Genomic DNA, 22,030 nt, shown 5'->3' on the forward strand with positions numbered 1-22,030 from the left:
AAGCAAAGGCTGGAGAGCAAGCAGGAGGTTTTCTCCTGACAATCTCCAACTTTCTATTTGGGAAGAGGGACTCTCTCCAAGGATTATGTGTGCATTTGATTGGCCAGAACCACATGCCACGACCATTCCTACAGCAAGAGAGGCTGAGGGAGCAAGTATTTAGCTGGACATGTTACTACTGGAACAAACGCAAACATGCAGTGGTGTTAGTGAGGAAGAAGAAAAACTTGATATTGGAAAGGCAACCAACTCTGTTCCCCACAGTGGCCTCATTTCTTCTGTTTAGTATCCCAAGCTAAACCTCTAAGCCAAAAAGGGACATAAAAGAATGAAGGAACACGTGACACCATAAAAAAAGGTATTTGTAGAAGATTGGTGGTCACATATAAAGTGCCTTACTGCACTGCATGTATAAAATCCTCCAGATTAATTCTGACATGGCACGGATTTCCACATTTCAAATCAATCTCATTTCCATCATTCATTCTTTCACTCACTATTGGTTCCATTTTCTCAGGTGAGACAAAAAAAAAAGAAACAAAAAGAAATTACATCATCTTTCTATTTCTAAAACCCAGTTCATTATTTTTCATGACTTAACCATACAACTGTCATCAAAGCAAAAGGGAGCTGTAAGACATAAGAAAGATTGTGAAAATGGATTTCTACATTAATGCTTGGCATTAAGTTTCTATCGAAGAAATGTGACGATCTCATACTAATAGCTTTCTCATGAGACATTGGGTGATGCTCTTCTGCTCTAGGAATAATCCTTCATTAGGCGACAAAAATAAAGGAGATTTTGACTGCTATCCAGGAAATGAAGGTTATTTTTCAGCCTACCTTTTCAAAGTTCAGCTTTAAAAAAAAAATGTGAAAAGGAGAGGTAATAGCTCAAATATTGCAGAAAGAGTGTATTTTTCAGAGTCACATTTTAATTCAGATCGTTCACACTGCAGGAACAGAGTATCCATCTACAACTTCCTATCTAAAAATATTCAAATAGAATCAGATTATATTATACTGAGTAATAATCTCATCAAATCCCTTTCTTCAACAAAATTAATCTGTTACCAATGTTGACATTTGTTTCTTAGAACTATTCTGTTCAAGAGCTTGACTTATACTTGGAAAAGGATTTAGAAAGAGGCAATAATAATTCAAATATAATCTCACATGTTAAAGTTTTAAATTAAGGCTACAATCATGATCAATCCGGATGATACCTTTATCATCCTAAATTCAAAACCCAGCATCTGCTAGCAATTCTGGTCAGGAGGATTTATAAATTTTTAGTATTTAATGATGACTAGTTTATAAATTTTTCCCTGAAAATAGTATTTTTTTTCTTCTACGTTTGGCTTAGATCCCAATCTGTTGTTGAATGTCACAACCTCACCAGAAAGTGTATATTTTATTGACCTCTATAGGAGAGTTTTTATGTATATTTCATCTTATGTTTTCTTTTGATCAAATTGACTAGCTAAATATATGTTAGGAAATAATGTTAATATTGAATTTATTTATTTATATGGTTTATATTTATAAGTTTAAACAGTATAAAAATATTAATTTAATATACTTTGAGGGGAAATATTCAATTATATTTATTGCTGGAATAAGGAAAAGATATTGACCTGCAATTAAGTTGTTAAGAGACAAAGATTATTTTATTGGACAAAAGTGATACTTAATGTTTCTGCTTTCATTAACTAGAAAGGATTTTTTTTTTTTTTTTTTTTGTCTTTTTAGTGCCGCACCCACAGCCTATGGATGTTCCAAGGCTAAGGGTTGAATCAGAGTTACAGCTGCCAGCCTACACCACAGCCACAGCAACACCAGATCCGAGCCACATCTGAGACCTACACCACAGCTCAAGGCAATGCTGGATCCTTAACCCACTGAGCGAGACCAGGGATCGAACCCACAACCTCATGTCCTAATCGAATTCGTTTCTGCTGCACCACAGTGGGAAGTCCTTTCTTTTCATTTTTTTAAGACTTTTTTTAATTGTATTTTTATATTAGAAGAAAGGACAATGATTAGAAAGAGAGAAAATCTTGGTAAGATATTTATCTAGGATGATACTAGAAAAATGTGTGGCTGTACTTTAGATCTATCTTTGCTAACAGAGTTTTTTTTTAAGATTTATTGGAAGCTCGCATCTCTGTTATACCAAGAGTTTCTATCCCACTAGCATAAAACAAAGTTATTAATAACTATGTTTTAAGATATAATTATTTTATTTATAATTATGACAAAAAAGACAATTCTGAATTGTAAGGAAGGCAAATGAGTCACAGATTTAACTGGTTTTCAAAGATGCCTGGAATTGTGGAAAGACTCAAAAAGTGTTGAACAAGTAAATGAATTCAAGGTAATCTCATTCTACTGAATTTCACTTCCCGTGTGAAAAACATACCAGAGTAATAAATATATTCTTGGTCATTGAAATAATTGGTTGGAAAAAAAACCTGCTATGAGTTTTTTATTATATAAAAATATTTCTAACAAGTTCGTGAAACAAAATTGTGTCTCCTTAAGAAATACCATGGTTGGAGTTCCGTCGTGGCTCAGTGATTAACAAATCCGACTAGGACCATGAGGTTGCAGCTTTGCCTGGCTCAGTGGGTTAAGGATCTGGCCCTGGTGTAGGTCGCAGACGTGGCTCGGATCCTGCGTTGCTATGGCTGTGGTGTAGGCTGGTGGCTACAGCTCTGATTAGACCCCTAGCCTGGGAACCTCCATATGCCGCAGGAGCGGCCCAAGAAATGGCAAAAAGACGGAAAAAAAAAAAAAAAAAAACAAAGAAAGAAATACCATGGTTGAATATAATGTTAGATAAGACTTTCTGTGAAAAAAGTATAGTTTCATTACTAAAAAAACTCCAGTAAACACATAAATTTATTTATGTCTCAAACACTTCCTACTAGATTAATACAGGCAAGTCAATTAAAAAAAATCTCGATCTTTTTTTTTTTATATTCAGAGTAAGTAAATTATAATCCACAATAGTCTTCAATATGTTGAATTTAACATATGTTGCACAGGATTTGTAACTGAAAAAATTAGACTCAACTCCATAAAGGCAAGGGATATTTTTCAGTGTTGTATGTATAGCATCAAACCTGGGGCAATAGTTACTCAATAATTATCTGTTAAACTGAAATGTGGGGGAAAAAAGGACCCTGAATTTGTCACCAACATTAATCAGGCAACTTCTAGTGTAGTTGCTAACTTTAAATTACATTCTGACCAAATCTAAATAAGAATGAAAGTTATCTTTCTTCTATAAACACTCTATAAATCATCTTTACTGGTTTTACATTTCATTAAATTAGAGGTCATTTCTGCTTTGTTCAAAACTGTATCCTCATTGCCTAGAATTATGCAAGACACATGCTAGATACACAATAAATGTTTGCTTCATGAAAGAAAATATCTTGGGTATAGAAAAATATATTTTGAGTAAAGCAATAAATATATAATATCGAGTATAGGGAAATTTTTAAATATATATCATTTTGAAGTCAGAGATTTTATAAGCTGAAAGAGAAATAGCTTTGACTATATAAAATGCTGATAATTGATAATGTGAAAAATTACTTCAGGTAGTATGTTTAATATTTATAAGGTACATTTAGACATTTTCGTAGGTAACCTTAAACTTATTTTGGATACCAAATTCAGTTATTATTTATCAAATGAATAATGACGATTTTTGCGCTATCTCAGACAGACAAAAATACCCCTAAACCTATGCAAATTATCTACAATATACTACACAAAATTCTAAATGCATTTTTTTTATATTGAACCATAAATCTACTCATATTGTTCCTTAATTTATTTTCTTAGAAAGGTGTAAAGTGTTAATATGACATTTTAAAGAGGCCATGAAGTAGTGGGGTCTTAGCATTCCAATTCACAAAGATTATCCATTTTGACTATGTCTCCCCCTGATTCCCATTTGCATAAGTCTAATGAAGAAGGAAATGTTTGCATTATTTAAAGAAGTTCTTTTGTACTCATTTCTTCTCAAATGCTAGCTATCACAGTGAATTTGGGGGATGAGTGACCATTAAGAGAATCCTTGACATTTTGCAAATATATTCTCTCAAAAGAAAATGTGATAAAATACTGAATCATGGCTTTTTTTTCCCCCTGCCCTGTACGAAATAGCTTAATTGTGATGTAGCATCTGTGCTGAAAATGCAGATTAATATGAATTTCTTACTAGTTTTAAGAAGTTGACAAAATTGCTTTGACCCCCACCCCAGCACAATTCATAAATAAGATTGAACATCTTTTTCTAAAAAACAAAGATTATAATTTTAAATGCAGTTAGCCATATTCCACTTTATACAACTGGTATCAACAGCAGATATTTTACTTCTACTCACAAAGCTATGCAGAATAATATAAGATCTAATAAGCGAGAATGAAATATTTAAAACCTCAATCCCTGCTTGTATATCTAAATGTCTTGTTTTGTATGGGTGCATTTACAGGTCAACCTTAGAATTAAAATGATAATAAAAATAAAGATTAGAAATATCGCACTTGTCTAATTACAGTGGGAATGTCTGAATAATGCATATATCACACTTATATTGCCTATCCAAGCCAAAGGTCATAATTAAGAAGTCAAAATCCAAAGTGGCAAAAGCCCATTTTCAAGATGAAGCCACAGGAAGCAGTTACTGGATTTTCTCAGACATAAAGGCAATGTATCTTTCTCACTGTCATCACCTTAAGCCACAAAAGTCTGTTGGCAGATAATAATAAAAAAGTAATATAGCTCACGTCATCCACCTGTGATACTTAATACATCATCTCTGGAATGGACTTGGTCCAGAGACTCCTGTATCTTCCCCAAACCCAGACCTTTCAGCTGGAAGCACAATGAACTGCTGCTACCCCACTGGGTCAGCCCTAAAGGTTCATTATTAATAAGCTGAGATTCTAAAGGCTAATGAGAACCGGGTGCTTGAGGAGACAATGGCTCATTCATCATCAATCAAGCTTTGAAGTTTTTATACAGATGATTTAAGGAGAGTTGAAGTGTGCAAAATTGAAATGTCACATTTGTATTGGGAGTGGGGAGAGGGTGATAATGTAAATGAGTGATGTAACCTTCTGTATTTCAGCTCGATGATCAGAGTCAAAAGCTCATGGATGCAGATTACCAAATATCAGGGAAGTAACAGTGGGCAGTATTTTCAATAGAGCAAAGAAATTTCAAGACGGAATTGTTAGATTCATTGACTGAAAGTCAGCTTAAGATAGAAACTAACAGCAAAAATATCCGAATTTCAACTGAATGGGACTCGGTAACTCCATGATGTTCCAAAGTATTAACATATACCTCAGGATGTGACACAATTCTCAGCTTTCAATACGTTTTAGCTTGAATCGTAGCTCCTCTGAGAAGTCCTCTCTGACCACTTAGTTTTTAGGGGTGAAGTGCATCTAAATTTTAAGACACTGAGTATCTTAATTACTCATCTAACAGGGCAAAAGCCAACTTTTCTTTATTCTTCTCTGTCCTTGTCTCCCTTACCATAATATAGGTCTCTGAGAGGATAAGAATCATGACGTAGATGTTTCTGTTGCTCTGGTGCCAAAGAACGTGTCAGGCACATAGTAGAAATTCAAATGTTTTTGATGATTATAAGGATACCGGCATTTTTAAAGCATTATTAACGTTTGTAAAAAGGTGTTAGTTGCTTAATTAATAACATAATGTTAGCGATATCTTTTTTTATACATTAAATGATGTTTACCTTATTAATTTGCATGATCTTAATATATTGATTCTTTCTATTATGGAAGTAGTAATTCACTTAAATACTCATATCTGGAAAAAAATTTTATCTTGTAACTGGCTTTAAGTTATAAATACAGTATTTCCTTCTCAAATAGTTCACTAACCTCATCTTATCATTCTATGTGTGTGTCAAGTTCAATATTTTTCCTCTAACAATTTCTACCAAGCTTATACTTCCCCTGTAGTTCCTCATTTCCATTGAAATCAAAGTAGCATGCCGTAAAAGTCAACCAAACTCAAAACTTGAGATTTATAATGAATTCTTCCACTGCCACATTTAATCAGTCATGATACCCTAAATAAAATCATCATAATGTGTATTTTAATTTATCCCATTCTTTTTGTATTTCCTGCTACTCCTTAATTTAGGTTCTATTATCTCATATCAGATTGAACTTTTTACTTCTAATCCATCCTCCCTATGAATCTATCTTTCATATTGAAGACATATTGTATAAAACAAGTAGATAGATATACTGTAGATAGATAAATAGATAGATGATGGAGATTTCTTCGTTGGGGCTTTGAATGTAAAGGCAATAATATCAAATATAGTTGCATAGTTAACTGTGTAAAACAAAAAGTTCAAAATCTAGTTTTTTACTTGCTAGATGTGTAATCAAGTATACATTTATGAGACTCAGTTTATTCAACTCTATAATGGGGGTATTGTGTTCAGTCTCTGTCACATAGTTCATTATATTATGCTTTACTAATTACTCAAATGGTTGTTTAATGATTGTTCTGAACAAGAGTCATCCTTTTTCTATGTGTTCATATTAATTTGGCACTACTTAGTGTTAGATTATAAAGTATTTTTCTTTCATATAAAAGACTGGTTTGGTGATTCAAAGCTATTACAGAAAATCCATGGTCGTCAAAGGCCCGGACTCCATTTCATCTTACTGTTTCACAATCTTCAATACACAAGGAGTTTCCACCTGCTAACATCTGTGCAAAAATTATGCATGATGAAAAATAGAGGATGAGTACATGTTGTTTCTTTTTCTTTCTTCTTTTTTTTTTTTTTTTTTGGTCTTTTTTTGCCTGCATGTTGTTTCTTGATGAAAGTCCATGCAAACAGCCACAAGACAATGATACTTCTGTATTACTGGTCAGAATTCGGTCATGGAACCACAGCTTGTCACAAAAAGGTAGGGAATCATAGTCTTTGCACTGAGTGGTCACATGACTAGCTAAACTTTACATACTATTTAAAGTTAGACAGTGGTAATGGAACTGGAGACAACAAGCAGTCTCTCATACTGCATCAAAACTTATAAAACATAAATCTTGTGAACTGAACAGATCTAAGGATTTTTCCAATTTTTTACTGAAACACAAAATGCACATATATCCTATGCAATATATTATTATAAACTGAGCAAACTTATGCACCTGACACCCAGCTCAAAAAAGAACCTTCCAGCACCACGGAGGCCTTCCTCTTGCTTTCATTCCCTATTGGAAACTTTATCCTGACTGTGGGCAAGATTACTTTCACATATTTTTTGCATTTTATACAAAAAGGAATAATAGTGTACCCATTCTTCTTGTCTCCCTTTGCCTCAACATTATGTTTGTAAAATTCACTCACATTTTTCATTTTCATGGCTGTATGGTATTGCAGGTTTTGTTTGTCTATTCTATGCTAATAGGCATTTGGGTATTTTCCACATTTGGGCTATTACAAATAGCTCTGAAATGAACATCCTAGAATATGCCTTTTAGTGACCATATGCACACATTTAGGTTACAGACACACACAGAAGAGAAATTGCCGAGCTATGCTAACAGTTTTCTGAAGTAATTTTGTCAATTTATAATCCCATCAGTAGGTCTGAACTTTGTCAACCCTGTTTTTTTTTTCTTCTACTTCTTTTTAGTCATTCTGATTAGTGTTAAGTGGTATCATTTTAATTTGTACCTCCCCAGTGATCAACAAAGTTGAGCCCCTTGCATATTATATTTGAAGTGTAATTTTTAAAGGCAATTTAGTTTATTTCCATTTACTTGAAAAAGGATCTTCCAATGTGTGAAACATTTACAAAGGGTGGTGCTAAATCTGATCTATTTGAGATTATTAGCAAACAACTCAGTAATTAATATACCAGATGTTACTCTTCTAACTTTTAATTTTTTGAGGGCACTCTGACTTAATGCTTTGAAAAACTGACACTTAAAAATGTTAGAAAATGTACTAAAACTACATCAATAATTATAAGAAAAAAAGCAAAAATATAACTTCTAGAACTTGGATGAAAATAATTCACATTGAGTGACTATTTCTCTGGTAAGAGATGATCACAATCAAAGGTATATAAAGAGAAAGAATGAAAAATGCACTTTTTATTAAAACAGAACACTCTTACATAAATGTCAAATAGTCTTAGTCCTCTGTCCACCAGAAAGCTTTCATTACAGAAAACAATCCTCTTAAATAACTGCTCTAAGTTTCCAGAAAATGTAATTGCTTCAGTAGAACAAATCAGTTGAGTTCAATGTTTTCATTATCATAAGGAGGAAAGTCATATTAGTGCCCAGAAATGATTTGTCCTTTTTATTTACAGGCTTTAATACCATAAGCCTGGGATATGCTGCAAGGTCACTTTCGAATATCTCACCTATGATATTAGTTTGTATAGTTCTAATAACTCTTCTTACAGCGTGTGATTTCTTCACTATTATAGAGTATTTCAAAAAAGTATAATTTTTCTTGATGACAGTAATAATAATATTGCTCTGTGTGTTTGTTTGCTGGCAAGCTAAGACTTGCAAATGAAAAAGAGAAAGAAGAATGATTTAATCTTGTAAAATGATTATAATACAATTTCAAGCATCAAGATTTTTAAGAGGCTATATAAGACTAATAAAAATAAGAAATACATGGTTTAGAGGCCTGGATGTCTCTGGTAACATGTCTATAATGCTAAAGTAATGTCAAAAATAATAAAGACAACATTTTACAAAATAAATTGAAGTCATAAAATAAGGTGTAAAGGAGTTGATTCTAGAAGATCTACTTTAAATATTTCTTTTAAGCGGAGTTTTAACACCAAGACAATTAGAAAAGAATGACTGATTAGGACTAGTCATCATTTTGTAAAGCACAAGTTTCAAAACCTGAAATATTAGATCATGGCAAAAAAGAAAGAAAAGACTTTGGAATTAGATTGGTTTGTATAAAGTTTTAAATTAGTATGCCTTAAACACAGGAAAATACACAAATATGTAAGCTCTGTACTTTTTACATGTACACATACATAGTGTTTGTGCACCTGTCTCCATGAAGCCACCACCCAAAGACACCAAATATTTCTATCATACAAGAAATTCCTCCTTGCTCCTTCCTATCAAGTGCTCTCCAATCCATTATCCTATCACCATAGATTAGTTTTTCCAGTATATACATTTATATAAATGGAATAACAAGCATCTATTCTTGTCTCTTGCCTATGTTACTCAAAATAATATTTTTGAGATTTACTTATCCTATTGCCTAGGTTAGTAATTTGTTCATTTTTATTGTATACTATTCCTTTATATGAATATGCCACTTTTTTGTAGATTATATTTTAAGCTTATCTTTGCTATTTGTACGGGGTTGATTTCAGGCAGGTAAATTTCTATCCTCTTAAGAGGATAAGGGGACTAAGAAAATTAAGTATTAAGATAGGAATAATACTTAATTTGTTGGTTACAATGAGTGTAACAATTAACATATATAAAGCACATGGGACACATTAGGTTCTCATAAAATGGTAGCTACTTCAAAATATATTTTTAATACCATTCAGAAGCTTCATTTGTTCAAAGTGTTTAAAAATATATGCTCACTGAATAAAATATGACATTTTTTGGAGGAAAGAAGAACAGATAAAAACTTGATTCTTCTGAGAATCATAAAAATTTTCAGAAGTTAAGTTTGGTGCATGCATAATAATTTTGGAGATGGACATATTATGCTAAATATTATTAAATGTATTTCAAAGTTGGCTAATAAAAAATTATATGCACTTCATAAGATAAACTGTTCCTAAGGCTACAGTCTCAAATTCTGTGACTATTTCTCCCACAATGAGTAATTCTGGATACCCAGTGGAGTTAATTAACCCTTTGAATTATTTCTTTCACCTCTGTAATTACATTCTGTGACAGTGTTTAGAGCTGTGAGATTTCCCTCCATTCAGTTCAGGTTGGAACCTAGTTCGCAGGCCACAAAGTCCCTGGTGGCAATTCTCAGGTGATCTTTACTTGAGCTTCCACTTCCAAGCTGCTTCATAGAAATTAGAGTAAATTCCAAAGGACAGGGACAAGTAAGCTGAGTTCTTCTCTTCCACTTCAAGGGTGTGGCATTTCTACTACAGCTGGATGTGTTTATGAGGAAACACAGAGTATTATTAAACATTAAACATGTTTGTACAGCTCAGGGTTGTCAGGGAGATGGGATTGCTCCAAACATGTCTTTAAAGTTTTTTTTAAATTAATAAAATGGTATTAAAAAGTTGTGTCATAAGCATTACTATAAGACATAGTTTATATAAAGTTCTTTACTCTTAAATGAAGACAAGATATAATCAAATACTATATTTTCTCAGAGATTTTAACAGTTAAAGATATATAGCTAAAATATTTGAAGACAAAAAATTACAATATCTTCAGAAACTTACATAATTTTCTTTTGTCTTTTATTATTTTGTATTTTGAGGGCTGCACCCGTGGCATATGGAGGTTCCAAGGCCAGGGGTTGAATAGGACCTGTAGCTGCTGGCCTGTGCCAGAGCCACAACAATGTGAGATCCAAGCTGTATCTGAGACCTACACCACAGCTCACCCGAATGCCGGATCCTTAACCCACTGAGCGAGGCCAGGGATTGAACACGCAACCTTGTGGTTACTAGTCAGGTTTGTTAACCACTGAGCCATGACGGGAACGCCAAGAAACTGCTTACATAATTTTTAATGAATTCTTATATCCTATGGCTCCTAGCAATACTGCTCTCATTTTCCTATGGTGATATTCGATGTCCTAACAGAACAAGCTCCACTATGCAAAGATATAGCTCTGTAACCTGTATGGTCATGTCTTCTAAATTCAGATATATTTTATCTTAGAATGTTTCCATTTTTTTTCAGTGTAAATAAGTATGATTTAAAAATAATTTGGGGTGCCTGGCTGATCTTTGAGACTGGATATGAAGAAATGACCCACGTGCTAAGATGTCTAACAATGTCAGATGGTTCAGTCAAATCAAGAAGCCAACATTCGAGAAAACTATTAGAATGTAAACATCTGCACAGGCTACAGGGTCAGACTGGGAAACCTTGACTTTATCATTGATCACCTGTGAGATTTCAGTCACATCAGTTATCCTCCCCAAGTTTCAATTCCCTTAGCTATAAAATGGGGATATTGATATTAACAATAACTCCCTCAGAGGGAAACTGTAAGGAGAAAATTAGTTAATACATGTAAACACTCACCACAGTGTCTGTTATTTGGCAAATATTCAATTGACGTACTATTGTTATAATAATCTATTATTATTGTTATTAGGAAGGTAAGTTCTCGGTTAGCTGATTTCTACTATCCTGCTTGATCATGAGCTCTGCTCCCTTTCATAAATATAATTTTGAGAGCGCTATAAAACTGGGGCAAGGTGATTAGACCAAGTTAGAATATGTGTTTGTGTTTACTCATTATTAACAATTATTACCAACTTATATGGGTTTCAGATAGCCTTTTAGGAGTATATTATGAATTCTGGAAATTCATAAAATTATTTGAGATGCTAAATTCAGAATTTTCTTTTTCTAAGTGGATTCCTATACCCCAAAGGCATAATAAAGATACACATGGAATGATAAAGCAAGGTGCCAGATGCTTCACACACAGAGAGGGAACAAACTAGGCTCCAAAGCCCACTGTTAACCACCTGACTCTAATACCTCTTGGTAATGCTGCCACTGTTTGAATACATTTATAACCCAATATTTCTCTTAATTCTTACAGAAAAGTGACTATTTCTAGTCTCATTTTACAGATAAAAAAATACTGAAGTTTAGAGATGTAAGCAACTTATAAGTGTTCTAGAGAACTATGATTCCAACTCATTCTAACTGTGAGCTGGAGTCCTGATTTTACCCTTTTTTATTACATATTAAGATGATTTTATTTTTTTATTTATAATGATTTTTATTTTCCTTTGTATTCCATACATCCCCCATAAGAGGAAGGAATGACTGAGAATTTTAACGAAAAAAAAATTAAGCAGAGATGAAGCAAAACTCTAGCTTATATAATCTACTCCTAAGTATAATTAAGAAGTCACAGTAATTTCACTGAAGTCTTTTTGAAAATACTTTATTGAGTTGAAAGGTAAAATTATGCTTTTAAGGTATCTTTTCTGCATGAAAAACTGTGATTAAAAAAAATATCTTGGCTCCGTTAAATGTCTGGACTTCATCCCAGCCATTAGAAGTGCATCCCTTTTGCTTCCGTTGAAAGTAGACACACAAGAAAAGGAAGCATAATAAATCTTCAAGAATTCAGCCTGCTTAGGGAAAACCCCTTAAATTTAGTAAAAACACTGAAGTGTAGAAAAGAAAGAAAGGTAATTTTATTATTTTCAAGGACTGCAGGAACTCTATCTGTTCTTAGTCCTTGGAAGCTCTGTAGTAACGAATAGGCTAAAGTGATTTTTAATGACCTCATTTAAAATCATAGCCAGAGTAGAATCTGCCTTTCTGTGCTTTGAAACTGCATTTCTAAAATATGAAAATGGGTAGTTTAAAAGTATAGGGCATTTGATTCTCCTAACCAAATCTGTATTTTCCTTATAATGTCTTTTCTTATTAATTGCTGTTGAACAATTAATACAAAGAGAGAAAAAGGCCAAGCAATCAAATCAGCAAAATTAAATCAATGAAAGTTTAACATTAAGTTTAAATTCTAAGCATTTTAAAGACAAATGAGGTAAAGCTCATATGATGAAAGGAAAAGGAATTCAAAATTAAAATTCATGGTAAAATGTGGACTCATCACAGTATCTTTGCAGGTAAACTTATTCAATTGAATGTACACTGCTCAATATTGTAAGATGACTGAAATATTTTATTTATACACATTTTTCAAACTGTCCTCCTTCCTTTGATATAATTAAATACATTTACCTTTAGATATGTCTAACAGATAACTTTCTAAAAAATATTGGAAATGGAGGGAGGTGGTTTTACTTTGGAGTTTGGTATATTTTGATAATTTTATTTCCATTAATTTCTTATAAAGGTACTGAGAAAACAGGTAAGAATATGATATACATATATTAATTTCTATTTTACCTATAACAAAAGGGTAAGTTTAATTTTAAAGATTTCATTATATTTCAAATACAAAGCACTTAACTATTTTTTTTCACATATAAAGTTGAATTACATAGAAAACTAACCTCCTGTGATAATCTCTATTTAAAGCCTCTAGCCTGAGATACAGAGGAAAAAAGAAAAGAAGAAGACTAGCTAGACCAGTATAAAAATCTGGAATATGGAGTTCCTGCTTGGTGCACAGTTAAAATAAGGCATTGTCTCTGTGGAGGTGTAGGTTCAGCCCCTGGCCAGCACAGTGGATTAAGGACCCAGCATCACGGCGTCCGTAGCATAGGTTATAGCTGCAGCTTGGATTCAACCCCTGGCCTGGGAACTTCCACATACTGCAGGTGTGGCCAAAAGAAAAAAGGAAAAAATCTGGAATACAAGTGGAATGTTAGCAGGACTACTGCTATTGCTTTCAGTTCGACTTTAGCCCTGCTACATACATATCTTTCCTTATAATTAAGCAACAACACACAAAAAATATTCACTCAAACATTATAATATTTTGAGAACTGTTCTTAACAATTTTCTAAGTAGCCCTGGTTCTCTATACTCATTTTACTTTAGAGCTCAGAACAATTAGAAAGCAACATCTGGTAAGTATTGTTCCAAACTAAGTGCTAAACATTACAAAAGTGCGTTTGTGCTGACATCAGAAAAAAGAATAATACATTTATACCTTTAAAATACATGCTTGTAATAATAAATATTTTAAAATGTGGTTAACTTTGTAATAATTTAATATTTTCTTTTCTCTGAAGCTTCAAGAGTTATAATCTAAATTGCAACTGAAGGAAGCTTAAGCTAGCTGATGTGCACCTAGCTATTTCTGTGCTTCAAAGCCTACAGAACCATCTGCTTGTTGGCAGGTGTAATTAATTAGCTAAGTGGAAAAGACATTCCCTTTTAGAGTGAATAGGAGGAGAGGAGGGAGAAGTCTATAAAAACCCAATCCTAGGCAGACCTATCGGCTGGGTGCCTCTGGGCAAATTTCCGATGCTGAAAACTCATTGAATTTAATGGTTCTTAATTTCACAAGATTTCTAATTACAGCTAGGATAATAAGATGTGATCCAAAAGTTGAAAAAAAAAGTTGGCACATCATCAAGGAAAATCCTTCTACACAATGCAGACATGCCGAAGTGTATAAGTTCATTTATTTATACATTTTATCTATTTATTCACTCAACTTTGCTAATAAGCAGTTTTGAATCTATTTGGCTGACAGGTGGTAAATGCATATTTATAACGGGAAAATGCATCAAGTTAATTTTTTTTAACTGAAACAACATTTCTTTTCAGAATAGTCAAAGAGAAGTCAATCCAAAGTAATGCATCATTATTCATTTAATAGATTTTAAAAGGACCACATTCCAAAAAAAGAAACAGGAAAAACTATTATAAGAGCCAACATCATAAACTTCCTATAAATGTATCTAAATAGCTTATATATTTAAGTTATTGTTAAAGAGTCTAAATGATAATGAATTCCACAATGCCTTCCTCTTTTAAATGCTCTAAGTTGGCAAGAAAAAAAATTAAACTCAAATGTCTCCCTGGGCTTGGGCTTCAATGGGTAAGGTGAGGAAAACTTGAAATAGAAGTGGGTGGGACTGCGGCAAAAGAGGATGCTCTCTCAACTACACCCAGCTCCAAGCATGTCATATCACCAAGAGAAAATGCGAGCTGAGGGTTGCCAAGGCTGTTTTTTTACAGGGGTCAGAAATCCAGAATTTATTGGTAAATATACCAATTTTTAAACCTTCTCTATACAATCCAAGCTCATCTCTGGTCCAGCTATGTTCTTTGACTAGCAGTTTGCTACATCTGGTTTATTAAATAACTCAATCTGGCAATTCCTCATTAATTATCTAGCCTTTACACCAATAACCATATTGGGATTCTATCTCCTTGATCAAGTCTTATCAGCTCCTCTACCTAGGGATAGAAAAATGGAAAGGGAAGATGAGGGAGTTCTATAATTTATGAGAAAGCAAAGAAGTATGAAAGGCCCTAAGGTTCCATGAAGAATAGAGTTGAGAGGGCAATGAATTCTATACCTCCTATTCATTCAATTGTGAGCGCCATTTACTGTAATGGAGGTGGGAAAAGCCACTGTTACAGAATGAGGTTTGGAATCTGTGCTGCTAAAATATCACCACAGTACATCACATTCTGACCACTGAAGTCACATGTGAATTTTATGTAGGTGAAGGCATGCCACCTGGAAGATGAAATCCAGCAACTGGCTGGCATATTAGCCTGGTCATGTTTACAAGATTAACTTAATAGCACAAAGAAAACCAAAGACTAAGGGATACTGGAAAGTTAAAATGTGATTTAGATGAAGAGGACAAAAGTGGAAAAAAAAAAGTTGCAATCAGGAACTCCCAATTTAGGACAATTTGGTCCTAAATTGATAAGTCAGGTGGGAATATATACCTGATTTTTGGAGAGTAGAGGCAGAAAAGGAGAAATAAAAGTTTTAATCTGTACATTTCACAATTCTTTATGGGCTTTTGTTTAAAAAAGTATTGGTTTCTGTGCATATAAAGAATATTTTCTTCAGAAAGAAATGAATTAAGTGACTCTCAGATCCCATAAGCACAAAAATCAGCAAGCCAAAACAATTCCAAGGAAACCATGCCATTAGTCAGACTTTCAAAAAAAAAAAAAAAAAAAAAAAAAAGAAATGCAGGAACTAACCTTGGACAACTAGGATGCTTTTAGCCAGGGGTAGAGTCAGGTGGAATTTTAGCTGCCTATTGTTTTTTCTTTTGTTCTAGAAAAATGCCAAGTAAAGCGAGATTTCTGGGAATCAAATTGTGAACCAAAATTATTGATCTCTTCTCTATACTTAGGGCACAAGAATCTTAACAGACTTGGGCTCTCTCACTCACTCCATATCTTAGGTTTTTTAGTGCTGTGGTATCTCTATCTTATCCATTTTGGAGAAATGTGGTTATAGTGAGTCCTTCTGCATCTTCATCCCTAATAGTGAGTGTTCTTTCTACCTCTGAGCAGAAGTTAGAGCCATTTCAACAGGATTCTACTCGGCCTCTATCTGCCATAGCTTGGAAGTTGGTCTGTGATCCTTAAACCCATGTTTGTTTGTTTGTTTGACTCTATGAAGAAAAGGTGAGGAAGAACAAAGATTTGTCTAATGAAATACCTAAAGGCAATAATAGTTTCTGGAAGGAGTTTATTAAAAAAATATAAAGAGTATTCAATATCAAAGGAAGAAAATATGCATAAGACTAGGCAAATAGAGAAAAGAGAGCAGTGTTTATTTAAAACACTTTACTAACACAGATTACTTATGCTGATTTGTTCTAGGTCTTTCAATAGATGGGTGGCTCCTTCTCCAACTATATCATCTCTTGGGTAGATAACTGTATTCTTTTCTACCTCATTCTCTTGCCTCTAACCAATTAGTTTACCACAGTCTCTTAGTATAACCATTTCAAAATCAAAATATAATCCTTATAATATTAAAGAGCAATATTTTTAAAATGATGGAACTGATATCAAATAAACATAATTCAGAAAGTAGGAGATATATATGTATATGCATATATGTGTGTGTGTGTATATATATATATATATGTATGTATTTAGTATCCTCAGATGATTTAGAGAAAATGTGTAAAAAAAATGAACAGAGTCCTATAAGAAGAGACAAAAAAGGAAGAAACAAATATTCCTGAAAATGACAAATATAATTTCCAATAAAAATGGAATAGAAGTATTGGAATATAAAATTGAAGAACTCTTCCAGAGAGTAAACAGAGAAATAAAAATGAGAAAAAAAAACTAGTTAAATAAAAGATGGGTTTAAATCAACATTAGGGTTATAGAAAGTGAGCAAAGAACACACAGGAGAATAAAATATCAAAGATATAAAAGGCAAAATAATATCAGACTTCTCAACATGGACACTCTAATTAAAAGGTATACTTCAAATACTATATGAAATTATTTTTAATTTAGCACTCTAAGCCCCCAAACCACCACCCAAACCATCAATAAATTATCCATCAATAAATTATGAGGAAGATATTTGTAGATACTCAAAGACCTAGTAAATTATCCTTTATAATTTTTGTAAGGAATATATATGAAGATAGCCTTCAAGAAAACAAGGGTGCACAGGAAAGTAGTGGAAAATATGTGATACAGGACCTAGCTCAGGAAGTCTATAAAGAGAAATGCCAGGATGCCGCTGACTTAGAGAAACTAATACAGATTGGTGAAATAAAATCAAAAGTTCAATAATAGTCTCCAGAAAGAAAGGTGACTGGTGAATATATGATGTTGTAGAGTTTGCCAGTCCCTTGGCAGCGTGCCATGGAGACGGGCTGGCAGAGCTAGAGTAGGCTGCTGTGTGCTGAGCAGACCCTACTTCTCCGCTAGGTCTGCCATGGTCCTCGTGTGGTGGAGGGGCGGGTAACTGCGTGAGCCCGGGATTTTTCCAGAGACCTAGTATGGCCCATTCCTCCCTGCGACAAAAGATCATTGCAGAGTTCCCGTCCTGGCGCAGTGGTTAATGAATCTGACTAGGAACCATGAGGTTGCGGGTTTGATCCCTGGCCTTGCTCAGTGGGTTAAGGATCCGGTGTTGCTGTGAGCTGTGGTGTAGGTTGCAGATGCGGCTCAGATCCCACGTTGCTGTGGCTCTGGTGTAGGCCGGTGGCTATGGCTCCAATTAGACCTGGGAATTACCATATGCCATGGAAGCAGACCTAGAAAAGGCAAAAAGACAAAAAAATAAAAAATAAACATAAATAAATTAAAAAAAAATCATTGCTATGGAAACTGGGGCGTCGGACTGGCAGGTATTGTGGCTCCTGAGTTGTGACCTCTCTTCTCTCACCCAGAGGTTCTCGCCCAAGGTTGCTTTCTGAACCCACCACGAGAGAGAGGCCCTGTGTTAAACACTTTATCTCATTTAATCCTCAGAAGATCTTCCTAAGTTTTCCATGGACACAGCCTAGCAAGGAGATGCAGCCTCTATGTGTCCCTGGCCCCTGACCCACCAGCCTGATGACAGCGTCCCCGTGTGCCTTCCTGGTTCAGTTCCCACAGCTCAGTCAGCGGCCTCTCACAAATCACCAGCAGCAGTCCTTATATCAGCAACCAGGTGGCCGCCACCAACAAGCTCATGCTCTCCAGCTACCACATCACCAGTCATCAACGTCTCAGTAGAGGTGGTGAACACCATATATGAGGACATCCACTATATGCAGGTGCCTATGGCTGACACATCTATCTTGCATCTCTGTGACTTCTTTGACCCCAATGTAGACCACATCCACAGTGTGAAGCTAAAGCAGGGCCTCACCCTATTACACTGTGCTGCCGGCGTGAGCCACTCACTGCCTCGGTCTTGCCTACCTCATGAAGTACCACGCCATGTCCCTGCTGGATGCCCACATGTGGACCAAGTCATGTCGGCCCATCATCCCGGCCAACAATGGCTTTTGGGAGCAGCTCATCCACTATGAGTTCCAGCTGTTTGGCAAGAACACCATGCACATGGTCAGCTCCCCTATGGGAGTGATCCTTGACATCTAGGAGAAGGAGGTCCCTCTCATGATTCCACTGTGAGCCATCCTGCCAGCCCCTGACCTGGGGTCAGAGGTACAGGTCTGTCATTATCCCACATTGACATCTGTACTTGGACATGCCTTCAGGTGGTGCTCTGGGAGCTGCAGGGGCCCCAGGCCAACCCTGCTTCCACCTTCAACCACAGAGGCTCAACTCTGATTTTCTAGGTTGGACTTATGCATGAGATGGTTTTTAAAGGAAGCATTCCATTGCAAAAAAAATTTTTAAAAAACATTTCTTTTTGATGTACATAGATAGCAACTAGCCTTTGGTGAAAGTTGGCATTAGTCCCCATCTCAGGGCATTTGTGGAGAGTGGACCTGACATGGAGCCTCAGGTTCAGAAGGCTGGAACTGCGGACCAGAACCTAGCCTTGTCATCTCCTGCTCATGTGATCTGGGGCCACTTGGAGCCTCGGTTTCCTCATTCAAGAAATGACAATGCTTTTCCCACAGGGTTGTGAAGACAATTCCTCAGCAGAGTGCCTGGCACATGGTAGGTGCTCAGTGTAACCGGCTACTCTCATCATAAATGATGCTCTGGCCCTACTGGTCTAGGTCACCAAGTCATCCTCACAATGGCATTTCCCCCATCTGTGCACAGCTCTTTATTGCTTACAAAGTGCTCTTCCAAAAAGCTATGCTATGTGGGAAAGAAGTTGTTTAAGCCCTTTCAGACCTAGCCTCAGAGGAGGCCTAGACCTTGACACCTTTTCAGAGTTCCCATTGTGTTCAATCAACCTGCCACCTGGGAATCCACAAGGAGCACTATTCAGCTTCCCCCAAAGGGCCTTGTTTATATTGCTGATCATTAGAGCCAACACTCTGGTCAGACTAACCTCCGGTGTCCATTGGGGCATGTGCCAAAGGGATAAATGAATGGGCCCTACCAATAGGTCCTGAAATCCAGGATTGTTCAACACCCACCCACAACCCCCCACACAATCTCCTGAAGCCTGAAGCTCTGGGTCAGGACCAGCTATTCTAGTCCAGAGATTTTTCAGAGAAACAATATATAGGACAGACAAAAGCATAACTGCTGTAGAGGCTAAATTCTCCTTCTCTTCAAATCTGCCCCAGTCCTGCTTCCACAAAGGACCTTCTCAGGGGAACAATTTTCAGGTTGGGGGAGAAGGGAAATCACTGCTCCAGGCTGATCTCATTTTATAGATGGATAAACAGACCCACAAACACCAGGGCTGGTGTGGCAGAGCCCCCAAAAAGCAGAAGAATCCCATCTGGAGAAAACTCAGATGGAAAAGTTCTTTGAAAGCATTTTTAAAGAGATTTATTTGGATATATTGTGCTCCAATTTTAAAAAAATTTAATTAACACACCATAAAATTAATTTTCTCCTATGTAAAGTTCTATGTGTTTTAACACATTTTTGTAACTACCTACACAATCCAGACACAGAGCCGTCTCATCACCTTCCAAATTTCCCTATGCTGCACCTTTGCAGCCACACCTTCGCCCCACTCGTCTCTGGCAAACATGCATCTGTTCTCCATCCCTATAGATTTACCTTTTCCAGAGTGTTACACACTTAGAATCATAGAAGATATAACCTCTAGAGACTGGCTTCTTGTCTCTGGGATTCACACATGCGGCTTTGTTTGGCTAAGTGGTATTCCATTGTATGGACATGCTACAGTTTGTCTAACATTCACCCACTGAAGGATATTTGGGTTATTTCCAGCTTGGGGAAATTTTGAATAAAACTGCTATAAATAACTTAAAAAAAGTTTCTCAATCATTTTTGGAGTATAATAAAAAATAAATAATGCAATATAATGGAAACCAAGTAGGAACAAGAGGAAAAACAAACAAGCAAAAAATATATATACAAGAAAATGAAATATAATTACAATATATTTCTAACCCTGCCACAAATAATCTTTAGAAAATTATAATATTTTCAGCAAAGAAATATAGTATCTTTACAGTTAAAAAACAAAATTGTTACCATATTCAGGTTAACAGATAACATCTAAAACTGACATAATAAGAAATAATCATATCCAAGATGTATTTAAACATATGTTGATAAGCATCAGAAGAAATGGTTCATGAGCCAGAGTAGGCAAAGCAGGAAGTTGTTAATTTTAATTATGTGAATGCATTATTTTTTAGACGAACAGAGAAAAAACAAGCTAAAACAATTCAATAATGACCATATATATTGGAGATCCCCAAGACCAGGGTAATATGCTATCAGGATCCTAGTGGTGGGAGGCTCTTTTGTGTTACTTTGAAGCCTCTGAAATACTGAATTTTGAAAGATAAAAATATGTATATATAAAGAAAGAAAACCAACAGAGATAAGTCCAAGGCATATTCTGCATTTACACCATTGTCTGTTACAGGAAATTTTAATGTTTTTTTTATTTCATATATTTCCTTTCTTCAAAGGAATTCTGTGTGGGTTTCCCTATTTTATCCTATTAAACTTTGCATGCTGCATATGTTTTTAATATCATCAATTTTTTTTTTCTGAGACACTTTCTCTTTGACTCTATATTACTATCCATATAGCAAAACTGTGAAATTTGAGGCACCTGGAAGTTAATTGATTATATAACAGTGATAATATAACTTTATAAATGAACTATATGTCAATAAAATAAATTAAAAAAGTGGTGAACTATGCCTCAATCCTTCGAGAAAATGTGCCACTTGAGTCTATTTTTTTGTAAATCTGACAAATTTGATAATACTAATGTTGTAACTACTCTCAAAATTAGTAAATCAATAAGTATCAAGACTCTTAAATAAATAATTCTCTTTTAATTAGAGAATATGCCAAAGATAATAAACTATGACTTGTGAGAATATTATCTATGAATGCAAAATATTGGGGATGTGCAAAATATTTAATGGATTTATTAATAAACTGATGCATATATATACATATACTTATATATAATGCTAAGAATTATGCAGCTATTATAAACATAGAACATAAAACTATTTTAAAATAGTTTTAAAATATGTGAATAATTTCATCAATAAAAAAATACAGAAATCTAAATAGAGTTTAAAGTCAATTTGCTTAAAGTACACCTTAGGCAAATATATTCTTAATGCACATATGTAAGACTTGAACAAGATACACTTCTTATCATCTGGATGACATTACTACTTGGGGTTTCACTTTACTCATCAGAAAAAAATGTATAATACTACTTTGTAGTCTTATATAAGGATAAATAAGATGATAGAT

At 34.7% G+C, this 22,030-nt stretch overlaps 1 protein-coding gene and 1 pseudogene across 1 annotated transcript in view; one reads left to right on the forward strand and one right to left on the reverse strand.

Annotated features, from left to right (window-relative positions):
• Positions 1-22,030, reverse strand: part of ERBB4 (erb-b2 receptor tyrosine kinase 4) — a 1,130,412-nt gene that overhangs the window by 373,027 nt on the left and 735,355 nt on the right.
• On the forward strand, positions 18,245-21,280 carry LOC100525435 (annotated as a pseudogene).

Source organism: Sus scrofa, chromosome 15 (assembly GCF_000003025.6).
Source record: "Sus scrofa isolate TJ Tabasco breed Duroc chromosome 15, Sscrofa11.1, whole genome shotgun sequence".
NCBI lineage: Eukaryota > Metazoa > Chordata > Mammalia > Artiodactyla > Suidae > Sus > Sus scrofa.